At 44.6% G+C, this 19,990-nt stretch overlaps 1 long non-coding RNA gene across 1 annotated transcript; it reads right to left on the reverse strand.

Annotated features, from left to right (window-relative positions):
- Positions 1–13,678: 13,678 nt before the first annotated feature.
- Positions 13,679–15,005, reverse strand: LOC118238636. Its single transcript, XR_004769452.1, has 2 exons — positions 14,813–15,005; positions 13,679–14,313 (listed from the first exon to the last, which is right to left on the reverse strand). It is a non-coding gene; the product is annotated as an uncharacterized LOC118238636 (long non-coding RNA).
- Between the last annotated feature and the right edge of the window lie 4,985 nt (positions 15,006–19,990).

Genomic DNA, 19,990 nt, shown 5'->3' on the forward strand with positions numbered 1-19,990 from the left:
GATGACTCTTTTATTTTCACTTTCTAAATATAAGAATGAGAAACCATGTGATTATATCAAAAAGCATGGATCTCTTCTCTTCTCTTTGAGATCTTTTTCATGATGACTCTTTTATTTTCACTTTCTAAATATAAGAATGAGAAACCATGTGATTATATCAAAAAGCATGGCAGGGGCTGGAGAGATGGCTCAGCGGTTAAGAGCACTGGCTGTTCTTCCACAGGACCCGGGTTTGGTTTCCCAGCACCCTATAGCAGCTCATAACTGCCTATAACTGCAGTTCCAGGGCATCTAGTTGCCCCTTCTGGCCTCCCAGCAGTGCACACATGTGGTTCACAAGACATACATGCAAACAACATACACATTGAAAAACAAGAGGTGTGGCATTTGAAAGTTCAAAAAGATACAGAAAGCAAGATGAATAATACTGTCATTTTGCTCTACCTGAGACTTCAGCCACTAGGTTGACATAAAAATACAAAACAAATGATTATTGCCTTCAATATGCAATACTTAATATCTTCTCATCTTTTAGTCTTTAATAGAAATTTCAGGAAATGTCTGATGTGTAGCAATTTCCTCCGAGATAAAACCTTACATCTTAGAGGGAAGCTCCTTAAAGTACAGAATGTTTTAAAGGAAAGTGAAATATTCCATCTTGCAAGGAGACTCATTGAAAATCTGGAAGTAGGCAACTGGAAAGCTTCAGGAAGTCCTTGAAACTGACCAGAAAGCACTAGCCCCGCCCCCTTCCAAGCTTACATAAGTATAAGTACTGCAAAGAGGTGTTCTTCAACTTGTCTAACAAGTTGTACAGTAAACTCCAGGTTTTCAGCTCTCATGGGATGTCACCCAGTCTGGGGTGGGCTTTTGGTGATGCCTCTGTATTTGAGTCATTTCTGATCCTGCAAGTAACCCTAACAAACTCATTGGCTCACTAGTTAAATGTTGCTGGTATCCTTACTTTTGTCTGTCATCCTATCCCAAATGAATTCACATCTCACCAGGAAGAGTGTCACACAACAATACCACTCTTGGGTTATGCCCGAAGGAATATAAGCTGGTATATTAACAGAGATACCGGCACATTTATATTTATTGTAGCACTATTCACAATATCCAACATATGGAATCTAGATGTTCATCAGCAAATGGATGAATAAGTAATGTGACATAGCAGACAAAATGTGAAACCATTTTTTTTTTGTAAATCTGAAGATGTTCTTAGAATGTTTATATTCCATAAAGGATATAAGATAAATAAACAAACAGTTATCAGCAAGACACTAGAAAATTTACAGAGCTAGACAAAAACCGCATTTGCTGTATCAAAATCTTCCTCCAACAGCGATTGACATTCTCTCTTAAAAACCTGGCTGCGGGTGAAGGCCGACCCTCGCTTTCAAATACTGTCATTAATTTTTGCAGTTAAAGCTTTTTCTAAAGGTTGAAGAAACTGAGGGTTAACAATTTGTCTGTCAGTCACCCTACCAATCCATAGTCAAAGCACAAGATTTTGAGCTAGTTGCTGGGCAGTGGTGGCCCACACCTTTAATCCCAGCACTGGGAGGCAGAGGCAGGCTTATCTCTGTGAGTTCGAGGCCAGCGTGGTTTACAAGAGCTAGTTCCAGGACAGCCTCCAAAGCCACAGAGAAACCATGTCTCGAAAAAACAAAAGAACAAAAAACAAAAACATATGACTTATAGAGGAGCCTTTGTCTCCAGGCAACAACAAAAAAGAATTCAAACCAGCAGTTCTTGTAGCTGGCTATGATCCACAGCAAGCAGGTGGCCATTTTATTAGTAAAAGATTTTGCCCCTGGCTCGCCATTTAGATACTCTTGGATGCTGGGAGGGGAGAGAAGGCTCAGTGGTTAAGAGTGCTTCAGCAATACATTTCTCCCTGGGCTCTTACTAGACCTCTTTTTAAATGTATTAATGTCCCCTCTTTCCCTCTTAGAACATACAAGTCCAGTGTGGCTTTCTCCTTACCTCAGTGAATCTACTGTCGTACGACACGAAGGTTTTTAAAAGTTGTGTTTCTTAAGTCACATTCTTCCAGATTTCTTTGAGTTAGGATGCTGTGCCAAAAATATTCCAGTGAAAATTTAAAAAGGGGGCAGCATTCTGTCCAAATAAAAATCCACTAAACATCTCGCACTAGCTACCTTTTAGTAGTAGGGAACAGAAAAAGCAGGGTTTAACAAAAGCATCCCACCAAACGTATTCTATAAAAAGCATTGTGCCCCTTGGGTATTCTACTATCTGACATGTTCAAAAATTCTCATCTTTTCATTAACTGTGATTTGCTTTCCTGAATCAATAGGTGGGAATCATGACCCAGGCTCAGCCTGGTTACGCATGCCTAAAATCCTAGCATAGGAGAGGCTGAGGCAGGGGGATTAAAGGAACACGTGGCCTGAAGAGAAACCTTCTGAACTGTAAATTGGTGTCTTTAGACACATCACAACGGTCTCTCTGTGCACTCAACCCCAAATGGAGAATCACAGCCTGCTCCCCTGTGACAAAGAGTTCACTTCCATCCTGTCTCCCCTCTCTCTGCTTCAGGGTTTGAGGGAAAGTGTGGTGGACTGAGACAAATATGGAAGCAGGTGGCATAAACTTATCATGTAGCTAGAAGGTTTGTATCTGCTATAAGCAAGGCAATGTAATAATGCTACCTAGAAACTGAATTTACAGTGTAAGCAGGGTCACCAGGTCCAGCACGCTGGTGGGAGCCCTGTGCTGCTTATATTCTAGCCTGAAGAGCCATCGCTGGGTCTGTATTTAGGCTCAGCTGGAAAAAGCCGATCCAGAGGTTTCCCACCTTCCCAATGAGAAAGCCCTGGGGCCTGCCTCACTTGCCACACAAATGCTGAGGCAAGACTAATCTTTATTCTCCCCTGCCACCCCTTTCCTTTGAGTTTTGCAGTCTTTCTCAATGGACTGCATGCTATGTTTGAAGCCTAATTCTCATTCTACAGTTTTCTGGGGACTTTTCCCTGGCTACACGTCTTTTTGCTGGTCCTTACAATTTCTACCTTGGAAGCTCATGTTTCTGCTGACTCTAAGGTGTTATCCTAATGCTTACCCCAGCAAAGAGTTCAGCTCCAGCCGATCACCCTCCTCAACTCAGTAAATAGTTCTCTGTCCCCAACTTAACCCAAATCGCGCACTGACCTCAAAGCTGTGAAATGCACAAACTTTCAGCCCTATTCGCAATGGGATGGTTGTCATGCGGCGCCGTTCTGTGTTGTCCCAGCCCCAGGATTCCTCACAGAGCAAGGGACCATCGTGGGGAACCTTAAGGGACAGCGGGACATTCACCTGAGGGACACTGCTCTTTGACGTGCCTGGGGAAGCCAAGGCAGATCCTGAGCAGCCACCAACGCCCACGGCCCAAGAGCATGCGCGATGCGGTTCCCGGGCTTAGGCAGTGTTCTGTCTCTAGCTGCTTTTCCGGTCTCCAGATACTGGGTCTCAACTCCGCCTCCGTGCACGCGATCTCCCGCGATCTCCCGGTGCACCTGGGCTGCTTCCCATCCCAGCGTCGTCAGCCTCTCGTGGCCCTCCTCAGAGTGCATCTACACTGTAAGTGGTCCACTCAGGCAAAACACGAATAAACAAATAAAGCGGTATACCTCCACCCACGAGCCTCTCTCTCCTTGTTAAAATGATGACCTAAATAAGCCTTATCAAGTTGGGAGTTTGATATTGGGGCTCAGCACAGTGGTGTGTGTCCCTTCATTCCAACATGACATTTTTATGAACTGCTTTCTGTGCCTACGCTATTGAGTGTTTAGCCTGTGATTCTGGAGACTTGTAGGAGGACTTTAAAACTAGACAGTTTTACACTTGAGGAGAGGGAGGTACAGAAATAAAGTCTCTGCTAAGAAGGTTAACGGGACAGGTAAGGTAGGGACCCGGGGGGCACAAGAAAATGAACTCACAAGTTCTACTTGCACAATATCTGGAAAACACAAAACAAAATAAAACAAACAAAAATCTATTCATTGTTAAATTTGCCTAAGCCTCAAAATTACTTGGCCAAATTCTCATTCCAAATACAATCCTTGTGGTTCTCTCATTTTTGTTGTCTAGAGCTCAGCTGGTATAGCAATTTAGAAGCAGCAACAGTAAATTCTTGTCTTTTTGAATATGAGCCGAGCCATGTCTACAGTCCAACAGTTGAGTTAAGCAAGTTTTCCTTAAATACTGATGTCCTGGACTAAAATGGAATATGTCCGCATGTTACAAGCATCACAGAATACATTGTACTTTGTGAACACTTAACTTCTAGGATTATCATCCAGTGTCATGTATTTTTAAAAAGTACACGTGCACATACAGGTGTGTGTGTGTGTGTGTGTGTGTGTGTGTGTGTGTGTGTGTGTGCGCTATGATGTATTATTATTATTAGTGTTAAGTATATTGTCCAGATAACTGAGTTGAGGTTAGCATAGGTTTGAGATCTCCTACTAGAGAGTTTATAGTACAGAAGTTGAGGAGTCCTAAGTGTTTTCAAGGTTAAAGAGCATTTTCTATCAGAGGGGAGGAAATGTCAACATTCCAGTAGCTATTTCAAACTAGTAGTCTAATGTCACACACAGAACTGTTGATTCAGTCCACTGTGGCTGGTTTTAAACTGCTCCAGCTAAAGATCAGATTTCATATAAAATTTTGAATTTCATGACAAAGATTTAGGAAAACCTATCTGTACAAGCAGGTGGGTGGGTGGGCAATCATCCAAGCAGCAATAGTCAATGGTAGGCCATCTGCACTGTTTTCTGTGCTCAGAGAAGACCTTTCCAGTTCTCCACAGGCAGTGCTGCTCCTTAGTGACCTCCTTAGCTCTCCGGCACTGGATCTCAGCATCCATTGCCTCTTCACAATCTTCTGTATTTTAGCCACCTTTTACTTAGGGTGTCAACCTGCCTGGGCATTTGAGTCTAAAACACCATCTGTAAAGGTTAGGTGAAGGTTGAGTGTGGTGGCCCACTCCTGCCATCTCAGCACTAAGGAGGCCGAAGCAGGGAGATCTTGAGTTTCCCAGTCAGCTGGGTTAGCTACACAGAGTGACCTTTTCCTGCTCCCAATTAAAAGAGCAGCAGCATTGAAAGGGGAGAAGCATCTTAATTTACGATATTACCTGTTTCACAAGCACACATTATCTGCTGAGAACAAGCCAGGCTTTGGACTGTCCGGTCAAAAAGCAAATCCTCCATCACTCCAGTTTTGGAAGATGTGTCTGCCTCAGACCTTCTGGGATCCCCATTTGGTCATGTCCTATTTTATCACCTGAACAGTGGGGAAGGGCTGGATAACCACGATGTTTTCTGTCCTTCTTTCTGGGATGACAGCAGAATCTGACAGTGGTGTGTGGACGTGCATTGCCAGCTGTAGCGAGGAGTAATATGTCTCTGACAGCCGTCTACGCTTCCAATAATATAGATTTAGTTTTCTTCCAAAGAACCTTTCTCCAAAGTTAAAAAGAAAAAGAAACATCATCTCAGACCAGAGATACCTCAATTGGGGAAGAATCAGAAAGAATAAAGAAAGAGTAGGAGTTGCCCTCTTAGGTTATAGAGCATTCCAACCTGTTCTGGGGAAGCTGGAAAGGGACAGTACAAAAGAAAAAGACACAGGAGGGGAGAGACGACCTCCCCAAAAGCTGTCCTTAATGAGCTTAAACTGAAATAATCAGATATTAATTATTATAATCACCTGGGGGTTTTGGACAATGCTCCCCCTTCACTTTGTAAAAATAGAAATGAATTTTCCATGACTTTCTAAAGTTTGTGGAATCTTCTTGGAAACACTCTCAATTTATTTGATTAGTTCAGAAGACTGTATTAAGTTTGCTGCTGTATTAATTTTCTCATCAGAGAGAAATCCCTGGCAATTCAAACAAAACTACCTGTTGTTCTACACGGGTAGTAATGTGCACCAGTTACTTGTCTTGTCGTTGTGAAATGCCCTGACAAGAGCTACTTAAAGGAGAAGGCTCTGAAGGGACCAGCTCCCCTTTCGGCAGTGGTAACAGTCGAACACGTGCTTGCCATAAACTTGCCTTGGTCACTTAGAGGTCAGATGACTGCCTTGTGACAAGGAACCAATCAGAAGTTAGTCAGTCACTAGAAAGTCAGATGCCTGCCTCGTGACAAGGGACCAATCAGAAGTTAGCTGGTGGCGCTATGCTTTACGACTCTGGGTGTGCTTTACAGACCAGCACACAGCAATGACGTAGAGAGCATAGCAACCACCCTGGGAGGGCCTATGGGCCATAACAACCAGTTGACCAATCAACACAGGGCAAGCCCTCCAAGCCTGGAGGCACACCAATCCTGAGCCTGTGCGTAACCCTAGACACTCCCCTTAAGCTGTCCTATAAGATCTCTCGGGAGCCCCTAGGAGCCGTCTTTTGCTAGCCATCCGCCATGGCAGGTGGGTGAAAGACCCGAGCTAACATGGGGTTAGCTTGTTAAATTAAAATAAAGCCTCATGCAGTTTGCATCAAGCTCTCGAATCTGCCTGGTGATTGGGGTGACCGCGGTCGTGGCCTGGGACCCCAGATACTTGAGTTTTCCGGGGGTCTAACAGCTCTATTTTGGTACACAGTTCAAGGCACAGTCAATCCATCTTGTCAGAAAGTCATGGCAGAGGAGATTGAGTGCTGGTCACATTGCAACCACAGCCAGGAAGCAGAGAAAGGGGAGTGCCAAAGTTCACTTCTTTTCTCCTGTTTGATTAGCCCAGCACTGCAGCCCATATGATGGCATGCCACCTACACTCAGGGTGGGTCTACGCACTGCTTGCAGACTGTCCCCAGAGGTTAGGCAGTCTAATCTAGGCAGTCCCCCACACTCTTGTCTCCTAGGTGATCCTAGATCCTGTCATGTTGACAGTTAATATTGACCACTCCATAATAGGTATTAGATCTGTTCTGACAATGTCACCACATGGAAGATTTACGCCTGTCTTTACATTATATCTGAAGGGACACTAGCCTACTCAGGCACATGGTTCTGGCAGGCCTTGCCCTTTCCCCCATTCATTCTGCCTCACTAAAAGCCATTAGATTGCATTCCTAAAGTTACCCACCAAGGTCTATTCTTTTATTTGGCCATTTCCTCCTCCTGAGGCTGACTACCAAGGTCCAGCTACCTCACCCTAACATGGGGTTTCCCATTTTACATTTGAAAACCACCATTTGCCCATGGGCCATGTCTGTCTCTGTTAGACCCCCGAAAGCTCAAGTATCCGGGGTCCCAGGCCACGACCACGGTCACCCCAATCACCAGGCAGATTCGAGAGCTTGATGCAAACTGCATGAGGCTTTATTGTAATTCAACGAGCTAACCCCATGTTAGCTCGGGTCTTTCACCCACCTGCCATGGCGGATGGCTAGCAAAAGACGGCTCCTAGGGGCTCCCGAGAGATCTTATAGGACAGCTTAAGGGGAGTGTCTAGGGGTTTGTGTGTGCACAGGCTCATGATTGGTGTGCATCCAGGCTTGGAGGGCTTGCCCTGTGTTGATTGGTCAACTGGTTGTTATGGCCCATAGGCCCTCCCAGGGTGGTTGCTATGCTCTCTACGTCTGTGCGCTTGTCTGTAAAGCACACCCAGGGTTGTAAAGCCTAGCGCCACCAGCTAACTTCTGATTGGTTCCTTGTCACGAGACAGGCATCTGACTTTCTAGTGTCTAGGACAAGGTCATAGAAGCATATGTTCGGCCGTTATGGCTGCCAAAAGGGAAGCTGGTCCCTTCATCTCCTCTCTATCCAGAGGCAGTCCTTTGTCGCTCAGAGACAGATACCTCATCCCTCTTTCCCTGACCCCTTCCCTTCTCCACCATACCCTATCTCCTCACCACCACATCCCAGCCCACTCTAACACAGACCTCCCTTTTTCCTCCTGGTAAAAAAATTATACCTGCAAGGCCATGTGTTGCTGTTTTCTGCTTGAGTCAGAAAGCAGCCACTTTAACGTTTTTTTCCCCACTTAGTAAAGGATCTGTCTGTGAAAGCTTCCAATTTTTGACCCTCAGCCTCCTGAACACTGGTATCATAAGAATACAACACCATGCCAAGTTTCTTGTATGTTTTACTTCTCCTCTGCTCAGCACCATAACTTACTGGGTTCCTGGTTGTCACTCTTTATTCATTAAGGAATTCGGCACCAAATTGAATATTTTTTGTCTTAACTAAAGGATCCTAGGGTTGGCGAGGATAAAAATGGTCATTGTGTACCCAGGTCTAGAACCCCAGGCTCCACTAATTGCTGTGGTTAAAACTCTAACATTTGTCATGGCCCGGCTTGTCTCAGCTTTAACCCATGACAGCCATGAGGTTCTACCTGAGTGGGGGTGTGTGGACCTGGAAACTTCTAGGAACCCAATGGCGATAAAGACCAAACACAGGCATCTTGTCATCTTCAGAGAGCTCTCAGTTCCATGTTGTGGAACTAGAGTCATTTGTTTATTAGCCATCTTTTCTGGTGTCTCTTAACCATCCTGCTAATACTACAAGGCAACCATTTCTCCCTTTGTCTTCTCACTGCTCTCGCTCTGGCCCACTTTGTTCCTCCCCTTCTGTCATCATACAGTTGAGGGCCTATTCAGATGCTTAGGCCACATACAGATGCAAATAAGAGGCATATTACCCTCAGGCCAGGTAAACAAAAGTAGCCCTGCTGACATTAACAATACAATAGTGGGCCGGAGTTTCCTGGAGCCACCTCTGCTGACAGCCAGAACCTGGGACCCGATATTCGGTCCCCCACAATTCCTCTCTCTTAAATTAATAAAAAGAATCCTGTGTTTCTGCATCAGGACAGATGACTGCGCCTGTCTTAGGGGGTTCCCTTCAACCTACCAGGGGTGCCCGTCATGGAATCACGCATTCCATCATGCGTGTTCTGTCTTAGGAATTCCCTGAAGGCAAGAAAAACCTTACCAGTCTTTGGCTGGAACCAGTCTCAGTAAAACAAATGAGGTTAGTGGGGGATGGGCCATGGTCCCGCTCCAAGCTTTCTGAATCAGCAAGAAACCTCCAGGAGACTAGCCTCTTAGCTCTCTTGGCTGCAAGCCTTCTCCTGCAGATTAAGATATTTAAAGGTTAAAAAATGGCCTTTTTAAAATCTCTGTGGCAATGCCTCTGATACTGACCTTATTAAAGTTTGCTCCCTAAAACATACTTCTATCCTAAGGCTTGTAAACTGCACATTACATTCCTGTAAGAATGAACTCTGACTTCTAGTTTCTAATAACATTTGCATAACACATATAGCAAGATTACAAATTAACAATTCCATCATGAACATATATTATGGTGAGTTACAAAGCAATCAAAAGACAATAAGATAATCTCACAATCTGTGGAGTGTGAACAATTTCATAATTCTAAATTTTTTCTTTATTCCCTGCCTGGGACTCAATGCCCCTTGAAACTTATCTATTTTTTGCTCAAAGTCTGAAGTTCTAGTTTTTAATATCAGTCTTTGAAAGTTAACTAAAATGTCTCTTGTCCATGTCTTGTTTAAGCATTGTGACGGAGCTTCTGCCATTCTGGTTCATGCCAGTATCTGACTGTCCTAAATGGGTCCTTTCTCCCAATGGGAAAACTGGCAAAACAGCTTTGTGTGTCTGTTTGTGGCAAGAAAGCAAGCTGTTTTTATTTTTTTATCAAGTTCTTAGTCTGCTCCTGGATGAGCACTCACGGATTCAGAGAGGTGAATGTAGTCTGTCTGTAGGGAAGCTGGAACTCTGGAAAGCATGTCGAAACTGGAACTGGGCGTGTCTCCCTTCTTTCTCCGGCTGTAGGTCAGATGTCCTCAAGGTTCAGGAACACAGGTCCAGTGTTTCACTCCAGCTGGTTCAGACGGTCTCCTGTGGACCCAGGTCCCATTTTTCTCGGTTCCATGCATCTCATCAATCTTTCCGGTAGCCAGTGCACTCTGTTCTCCTCCTGCAAGAGAGGGGTCAGGTCCCCTCTATTTGTCTTGTTAGACGCCCGAAAACTCAAGTATCTGGGGTCCCAGGCCACGACCGCGGTCACCCCAATCACCAGGCAGATTCGAGAGCTTGATGCAAACTGCATGAGGCTTTATTTTAATTTAACAAGCTAACCCCATGTTAGCTCGGGTCTTTCACCCACCTGCCATGGCGGATGGCTAGCAAAAGACGGCTCCTAGGGGCTCCCGAGAGATCTTATAGGACAGCTTAAGGGGAGTGTCTAGGGGTACGCACAGGCTCAGGATTGGTGTGCCTCCAGGCTTGGAGGGCTTGCCCTGTGTTGATTGGTCAACTGGTTGTTATGGCCCATAGGCCCTCCCAGGGTGGTTGCTATGCTCTCTACGTCATTGCTGTGTGCTTGTCTGTAAAGCACACCCAGAGTCGTAAAGCATAGCGCCACCAGCTAACTTCTGATTGGTCCCTTGTCACGAGGCAGGCATCTGACTTTCTAGTGTCTAGGACAAGGTCATAGAAGCATATGTTCGGCCGTTATGGCTGCCAAAAGGGAAGCTGGTCCCTTCATTCCCCCATTTTCTTTTTTGGAAATTCCAATCATGGAATTGCTGTCTCTCTAGCATCCCCATCAGGGAGTGATGGATATTGGCATCCCCATGCAAGGGAGTCCCTCCTGACTTAGCATTTTAACCAGGGAAAGTGGGCAGCTAATTCTTTTCAAACTACTTCCTGCTGACTTTGGGGTAAATTTAGGGACCCCAGAAGGTTGAAATGCTAGTCAAAAGCAAAAAAGGAATTTAGGCAATGGGGATTCCATCAGGAGCTTCTGGTTAGCAGACACTGTTGCAGAGACAGGGGGTGTCCATATCAGCTGGACTGGTTCACATCCACAGCAAGTCCAGGGCTCGCAGTCTACTTAGAACAGCCTGTAGTCAGCAACTGATACTCAGATGTCTGCCAGAAGCAGAAACCTGTTTAAACTAGAAACAGAGGTTAAAACTTATTTACTGAAGCCCACAGTGCAGAAAAAGCAGATATCTGGATATCTGTTCAAACAGCACGAATATATTTATTGAAAGACCCCCGAAGAGGTACTTTCGTAGAGGGAGACCCACACCCAGGAATCAGCGAGGCCACGAACTTGGATGCAAAAACAAGAGGCTTTATTGGAGACGCGGGTACCCGGGGCGACTTAGCTTCTGTGTGGCTAAGCGCCCCGAGCCAAGGGAAAGGGGTCCTTATATAGGGAAAAAGGCGCAAGCTAGGAGCAGGGATTCTATTGGATAATTCTAATGAGGCATTATACAGAGCTATTCCCATTGGTCAATGTATATGAGGCGCTATACAGGGTTATTCAAATGAGGCAAAGTACAGAGTTATTCAAATGAGGTGAAACATAGAGTCTTTCAAATGAGGCGAAATACAGAATCATTTCTATTGGATGGTTCAAATGAGACACAGAGCCATTCCAGATCAGCATATTCTCAAGGTCTGGTGTCTGGTACAGCAGACTCAATTCCCCCCTCCGCGTCCTGATGGACGACCTTGGGGGCGGAGACCTTGGGACGGAGTGTTTCTCATCAGGCGGGGGCTAGGCCGGCTCACTTGGTGTTCGCTCTCGTGCCGGCCCACCTGGTGCTCGTTGCTTGGCCCCAGCCCCGAGGCAAGGTGCCAGGCGGGGCGGGCCGGGGGCGCGAGCCCTGCCGGGGTGAAGGCTTGGGAGGCCCCGGCAGCTTCGGGGCAGGGGGCTCAGGGGCATTCCGAGCGGGTCTTTCATTATAACTTTGAGTCCTAGCAAAAACTACAGATTTGGGCTATAAGCATGTACATTTTTCTTCTGTCCAGAGAGCCAGGTATGGATTGGACAGAGGTGCCTTTGGCCTGATGAAAAGCCCTTTAAGTTTGTATTTAGATGACAACCAAAATAAACTTAAAAACCTTGAGCTTGTGCCTGAACAGTAGATAGTCACTATTTTATCAGCTAACATACTGACTAGTCTATAGTGGATCTGACTGCCTGATGCTGTCAAGCTGACAACCAGTAATATTTCAGAGATCTGAGAAGGGTATATTTTATCTGAATCTACTAAAAAGTGACAGAAGCCAGTTAGAAGCCAGTCCATATACAGTTAGCCATACCCAAGTTTCTCCATTACTGCTGGAGGCAGCTGTTGCAAAGAACAGCAATCTTCGCCAGGCCTATACTGTGAGAGTTTTTTTTTTTTTTTTTCCTCTCTGTGGAAGAGGGACATGGAAAAGGCTGACCTTGTTTTGTCTAGGCAAAGGGAGTACAATCAATTTTCCAGTGTCCAGCAGCTTTGTCCACAGTCTTGGCAGGTCCTGGCAGGCGACAGGTATCATATCTGAGCATCTTGTTCACTGGTCCAGGTGCAGGAATTGAGGTGCCTCCTAATCTTCTTTGGAGACTTTGGGTCACTGTCAGGATCTGGCAGTCTGTCTGATATTATAAACTTTAAAGATAACAATTTAAATGCCATATTCTGAAGATCTCTGAAATATTAAAGGTCTGTTTGTCTGTTTTAGTCACTTGCCTTAAGCACACAAGAAGCATACAGGTGGCTAGGTAAGGTCTTATTTCTGTAATTAATTTTTAGCCTGACTGTAGCTGGTTTTAACTTAGTAAAACATTTGAAACTTAGCACAGCTGAAATTAAAACTGCATAGAGCTACCTTAACAGTAGCTACATGTACATATTTGGAGCCTGTCCTGGAATTCGATCTGCCGGACCAGGCAGGCCTTGAACTCATAAAGATCCATCTGCCTCTTCCTCCCAAGTGCTGGGATTAAAGGCGTATGCCACCAACCCCTAAACTTAAAGGCATGTGCCATCAACACCCTGATTTTAAAGGTGTGTGCTACCAACATCCTAAACTTAACTTCTAAAAACATAAACTGTAACATCTTATAATAGATTAGCATCTTTCACAAAACAAGAACTTTACATTGTCAGGCTTTGCTTAAAAATAATTCTAAATTGAAGCTCTTTAAGTACAAACATTAATAAAAACAAACATTTAAAAAAAACTGGTTTTAAAAAGAAATTTAAATTCCCTTAAGGTCTTTCTGTAATATATAGAAGCATTAACATTTTAAATCTTAACTGAAAAACTTGTTTCTAAGATGGTACCTCTAACTTCCATGCGGTCACCTTTATTCAAGATGGCGGTTTAAGTATCCTTTTTTAACTTTAGCAAAATGGCTACCAGTCAGCCATGTGACCAGTTTGCCATGTGGCTGGCTACAAAATGGCCGTAACTTGCACCCTTTGCTTAACATGCTTGTAACAGAACTTAGTTTATACTAGGAAATAGAACATTTTAAAACAAGTATACATAATTTACTTGAGAAATAAACAGGACGTTTTAAAAACAGAATTATCTTAATATGGTTAAAATTTTAACTTATGGTACCATTTTTAAAATTTATTATTTGTGGACATGAGAAGCCATAGCACAGTTTACAGTTTACATTTTTCTCTGACTTGTAACAACCTTTTCTCTGACCTTCTACAACTTGCTTTAACTCTTTATAAACTTTTAGTTCATTTCTCTGACTTTCTTAGACATTCTTAGACAAATTTTTTCCTTTCTCTCTTTATTATTTAAGTCTCCTACATTTTCCCTAATTTTTTAGTCAACATAAAAATTTTATCAAAGTCCCTTTTACAGTTCTTAATAACTTTAAGGCCGTTTTTTTTTTTTTTTTTTTTTTTTTTTTTTTTTTTTTTTTTAAGTCCGGATCAGGCCAGATAAGTTCATACGCTTGAGCTCCACGTGCTCAAGGTAGAGAGACCTGGGGTGGGGGTGCTGCTGGTAACCCCAGACCCTTGGCCAATGCAGGGGTGGGAAAAAGACCCCTGCAGCCCCCCTTCATACCATGTGCATGGGGCACAGAAAGACGGGCAGCCAGGCAGATGGCGGCCTCGCAGCCATGTTCCCTCAGAGCAGGCCTCAAGCCAGGACCCACGGCAGGACGGCAGCTGGGGCAGAAACAGCCCCACTTGGCATGCCTCATAGACCCGAAGGTGGGGATAGAAACGGGGTGGCGTGGTGGATCCTGAATTGAAAACCAATGATGATAACACAGAATAGACAGGAAAGAACAGACGCCAACCCAATCTTCGGGCGCTGCTTATAAGGCAATGGCGCCGGGAAGACGGGCGGCAGAACCCGGAGGCTAAATCACCACTAACTGAGGAGGATCCAAGTCCTTGGCCACCGTTCGTACCTCCTGGGTGTCCTCAGCGCAGCAGTCTGTCCTCCGGGCGCATCTGCCGATCACAGTTGAGGTGTCGCCACGTGCTCAGAGCATCAAGAAAAGACCCCTGACCCATGCATGCCATGTGCGTGGGCAGTAGGGACAGAAAGAGATGCTTAACAAACACACAGCACAAATATGAAACGTGGACAGACATTAGACAGCACAAACTGTGGCAAAGAAATGGTGCCCCAAACCAAAATTACAAACAACCCTTGGACTTTCCGTCCAGGGCGGAACCAAGGGTTCCAGAAATACGTCTATTTCTGGGCCCGAACGTCTGCTTACCCTATGGTTCAATTCAAGCAACCCTTGGACTTTCGTCCAGGGCAGGACTTCAGGGTCTGGAAGTCTGAATTACAAATTCCAAATACCAGTACAAATTACAAATACAAATTACAAATTCTGCGCAGGCTCAGATCAAATTCAAGTCATGGAACCAAACCAACAAAACAGCAAATTCAAATTCAAGTCATGGCACCAAACCAACAAAACAAAACAGCAAGAGACATAACAAGCAAACATATAACATTGAACATAGAAGTTGCGAGCTCGAATCATCTTACCTCCAAGATCGAATCCACTCAGGTGAGGGGTGGTTGCAAATCGCGGACGAGCCACCAAATGTTAGATCCCTGAAAACTCAAGTATCCGGGGTCCCAGGCCACGTTCAAGGTCACCCCAATCACCAGGCAGATTCGAGAGCTTGATGCAAACTGCACGAGGCTTTATTGTAATTTAAGGAGCTAACCCCACGTTAGCTAGGGTCTTTCACCCACCCGCCATGGTGGATGGCTAGCAAAAGACGGCTCCTAGGGGCTCCCGAGAGATCTTATAGGACAGCTTAAGGGGAGTGTCTAGGGTTATGCACAGACTCACGATTGGTGTGCCTCCAGGCTTGGAGGGCTTGCCCTGTGTTGATTGGTCAACTGGTTGTTATGGCCCATAAGCCCTCCCAGGGTGGTAGCTATGCTCTCTACGTCATTGCTGTGCGCTTGTCTGTAAAGCACACCCAGGGTCATAAAGCATAGAGCCACCAGCTAACTTCTGATTGGTTCCTTGTCACGAGACAGGCATCTGACTTTCTAGTGTCTAGGACAAGGTCATAGAAGCACATGTTCGGCCGTTATGGCTGCCAAAAGGGAAGCTGGTCCCTTCAGTCTCTCCATTTGACCTGAGCAAAATTTGCTCGAGTTCCTTCATGCCAGAATCTGTCTGTATCAGATTGCTCATTGGCATCCATATTTAAAAAGTTTAAGATAAACAGTGCATTCTTTAATGCACCATGTGGAGACTGGGGGCACAGCTCCCCCCTTTTTAACTTAAAAGCTGTGCTTTTAGGCCACTATGAGCCCACTCTCTTATTCCTTCTCTTTGGGGATATATAAGGAATACTTATTTTTTGATCAATTGTAGCTGGGCCACGACAAACATTCTCTTTCATCTTTGTTTTTTTTTTTTTTAATTTTTTATCCATTTTACAAACCAACCACAGTTCCTTCTCCCTTCCCTCCTCCTCCCTCCCCTCCTCCTCTCACTCCCCCTCATCTCCCCTCTCAATCAACCCCCCATCCACTCCTCCAAAATGGTGAGGCCTCCCATGAGAGTCAACAAAGCCTGGCACATTCGGTTGAGACAGGATCATCTTTGGAACTTTGCCTATGCCTTTTAAAAATTCTTATTTTGTGTGTGTGAGTGCTTTGCCTTCATGTGTGTCTGTGCATTACATGTGTGCCTGGTACACTCAGAGGTCAGAAGAGAGCCTTGGATCCCTTAGAGCCAGAGTCATGGGTGGCTGAGAGGCACCATGTGAATCCTGGGAACTGAATCTGGATCCTTTCAAGAGCAACAACTGCTCTTAAAAATGTGTCTGAGCATTTATCTGCATAAGTATCCGTTTGTTCAGAGTCCACAGAGGTCAGAAGAGGGTGTTAATATGCACACACTATGTATGTACAGAGTCCACAGAGGTCAGAGAGGGTGTTAATATGCACACACTATGTATGTACAGAGTCCACAGAGGTCAGAGAGGGTGTTAATATGCACACACTATGTATGTACAGAGTCCACAGAGGTCAGAGAGGGTGTTAATATGCACACACTATGTATGTACAGAGTCCACAGAGGTCAGAGAGGGTGTTAATATGCACACACTATGTATGTACAGAGTCCACAGAGGTCAGAGAGGGTGTTAATATGCACACACTATGTATGTACAGAGTCCACAGAGGTCAGAGAGGGTGTTAATATGCACACACTATGTATGTACAGAGTCCACAGAGGTCAGAGAGGGTGTTAATATGCACACACTATGTATGTACAGAGTCCACAGAGGTCAGAGAGGGTGTTAATATGCACACACTATGTATGTACAGAGTCCACAGAGGTCAGAGAGGGTGTTAATATGCACACACTATGTATGTACAGAGTCCACAGAGATCAGAAGAGGGTGTTAATATGCACACACTATGTATGTACAGAGTCCACAGAGGTCAGAAGAGGGTGTTAATATGCACACACTATGTATGTACAGAGTCCACAGAGGTCAGAGAGGGTGTTAATATGCACACACTGTGTATGTACAGAGTCCACAGAGGTCAGAGAGGGTGTTAATATGCACACACTATGTATGTACAGAGTCCACAGAGATCAGAAGAGGGTGTTGGATCCCTGAAATTCAATATTGTGAGCCACCCTATGTGTGCTGGGAACTAAATCTGAGTCCTCTACAAGAGCAGCCAGCTCTCCAGCCAGCAACAAATGTTCTTAACTGCCAGCTCCTCCTTCCCTTTTTAAATCGCCAACTTCATCAAGCCCAGGCCCGACCACAGTTTGTCACCATCAGCATCCACTGGACTGAGTTTCCTCCTCATCCACCATGCTACTTGGGTCTGTTTACTCAGAGTGAAGCTCTTCAACCCCAAATCTCCTTTGTTTCTCCCACCTTGTGGCTTTATTTAGTCCAGCCATTTGCCTTTTCATCTCACTGAAAAAGCAACTAGTTTTAAACTATTTTTTTATGTGTTTGTATGTATATGTGTCAGGTGACCTGGAGCTGGAGTTCGAGGCAATTGTGAACTGTTTTATGTGGGTTCTGGGAACCAAACCCCAGTCTTCTGTAAGAGCAGCAGATGCCCTTAGCTGCTAGGTCATCTACCCAAGCCCATGAAAAGTCACTAAATTGTCGTAGTAATGGTAATAATAATAATGATATGATGTGGGACAATGCTCTTGTTCACTGTGAAGATTTGTCACTTGTATGGTTTAATAAAATGCTGATTGACCAACAGCCAGCCAGGAAGTGTAGGCGGGGCTACCAGACTAGGAGAATTCTGGGAAGAGGAAGGCAGAGAGGAAGTTGCTAGCCAGATGCAGAGAAAGCAAGATGACAATGTCATACTGAGAAAAGGCACCAAGCCACATGGCTAAACATAGGTAAGAATTATGGGTGAATTTAAGTCGTAAGAGCTTGTTAGTAATAAGCCTTAGCAAAATACCAAACAGTTTATAATTAATATAAGCCTCATGTGTTTATTTGGGATTGAATGGCTTCAAGACCAGGTGGGACAGAAACTTCCATCTACAATAATATAAAAAATAAAACCACACAAGCAGAGCACACAGCACGGTCCATGGTGCAGCCCTGCCATCATTTCGTTCCCTGCCCACAGCTGCTGTTTAATTTCTATCACTCCTCAAGCCCACCCCACTGTCAGCCTTGACTTTTCAGTAGCTGGCTTTACTTTTCAGTAGAAGCAGCAGAGATCCAGACATGGATGCTAACCACCAGGCAAACTTACCATGAGCAGAGAGCTGTCTCTCCTGCTCCAAGAGAGCAAATATGCTGGTCCCATCACAGCTCATCTGTCCTGGGTCCCATCCATACTATCCCTTCTGGGTGCTTGTGTCATTAGGGAAATCTAAATCATCAGCTCACCCCTTCCCCACCTCACTGCACCGGTTCTGTCTCCCTCATCCAACAACAAAAGGAAAATGATTCTCAGGTTCCTTTCTTCTCCTTTATATCCAAACTTGTAGAAAAGCTAATCTTTTTCTTTTTCTTACATGTTACTGTCCTACCCAGTGTCTAAACTCCCACCACCCATCATGCCATCAAGGACTTTCTTTTTATTACATTTATTTATGCATTTATGTGTGTGTTTATTTATTTGTTATGTGGGCACATGCCATGACATGCATTTGGAGCCAAAGGACAAACTGTGGGAATCAGGTGACTTGCATATACATTTAAATGTTGTTAAGTATGGCCTTTTAAGGTTCATTTAAATCCTTACGATTCCATTTCAACAGCCACGAGCTGGAGGTGAACTGCTGGGTGGTGAACTACTCAGAAGCTAAATGATTTTCCCAGTAGGAAAATGTCCACGTGTGTAGGATAATTAAAGAAGGTTTCACTGTCCCATAAACTGAACAGTGGAGAAGTGTAGTTGTATCAAAGGCAAGCTCTAGGATGAGGTTTCTAGCTGGGGATTGCCTAGAACTGCTCCCTTAGGTTCCACTAAAATATCCCTGAGCCCTGCTTTTCAAGAAGGAAACAGGCTACACACTTTGTCTCAAGGAGCATATTCTGGCTAGAATGGTCTGAGCTTTCTAACGAAACTCTAAGACCCGGGCAGGACAGGAAGTGGCTTGGCCTGGAGACTTGGGGACAGTTTTGCATCAGGAAGGAAATCTGGGTTGAGCGTTGAAGGTGGAATGGAGTAAAGGTAGCCGAATCAGAATCAGCCTAGCTGGACAGAACACAAGGAACAACAGCAGGTGAAATGGAGTGTGAGCCCGAGCAGAGCTCAGAGCCAGGGACTGCCAGAGCCTCGGATGTTGCTAGGGATCTTACTGTAGGCAACAGAAAGCCACCTTTGACTTCAGTCAGGGATAATATGATTAAACTTGCAGTTTTCATTTCTAAAGTTAAACTTTTTGCTTTTTGTGAGAGTTCCATATATTGAGTACTGTATTTATACCATTTCTACTTTGTTTTTGTTTTGTTTTGTTACAGGGTGTCTCTACATAGCCCCAGTTGAACTTACTATGTAGACCAGGCTGGCCTCAAACTCATAGACATGCACCTGCCTCTGCTTCCCCATTGCTGGGATCAAAGGTGTGGGCTACAATACACAGGCTTAGTGGTTTCTAGCACTGGATGTTATTCCAGAGGACCCAGGTTAGATTTGTAGCACCAACATGGTGGGTCAAAACCACCTGCAACACCAATTTCAGGGGATCCGATGCCCTCTTCTGGCCTTGTTGGCCATTACATGAACGTGGGGCAGAGATATAATATGTAGACAAAATACCCATACACATAAGACTATTTTGAAAGTTCTAAAGAGGATCTTTGATTTTTATTTTGACATTCAAATTTACATTTTAAGAAATGCTAACATGAAGAATTAACTTTGAATCAGGTGGAATTTTATCCAGCTCACATCACATGTCTTGACCCAGTTGTCATACAAAGGCAGCAAAGCCATAGGAACACAGTAAAATGCTCGGCTGGGACTTAAACAGCTTGCTTAGGAATAACATTCATATCTATGTGTAATGGGAGAATGGCAGGAATATTTCAGTCTACCTAACCTACTTTTGTAATGCTCCCCAAGCAAAAGTCAGTGAGAGAGCTTACTTCTTTTTTGTTGTTGTTTTTTGTCTGTTTGTTTTTGTTTTTCAAGACAGGGTTTCTCTGTGTAGCTTTGGAGCCTATCCTGGCACTCGCTCTGTAGACC

This window comes from Cricetulus griseus, chromosome 3 (assembly GCF_003668045.3).
Source record: "Cricetulus griseus strain 17A/GY chromosome 3, alternate assembly CriGri-PICRH-1.0, whole genome shotgun sequence".
NCBI lineage: Eukaryota > Metazoa > Chordata > Mammalia > Rodentia > Cricetidae > Cricetulus > Cricetulus griseus.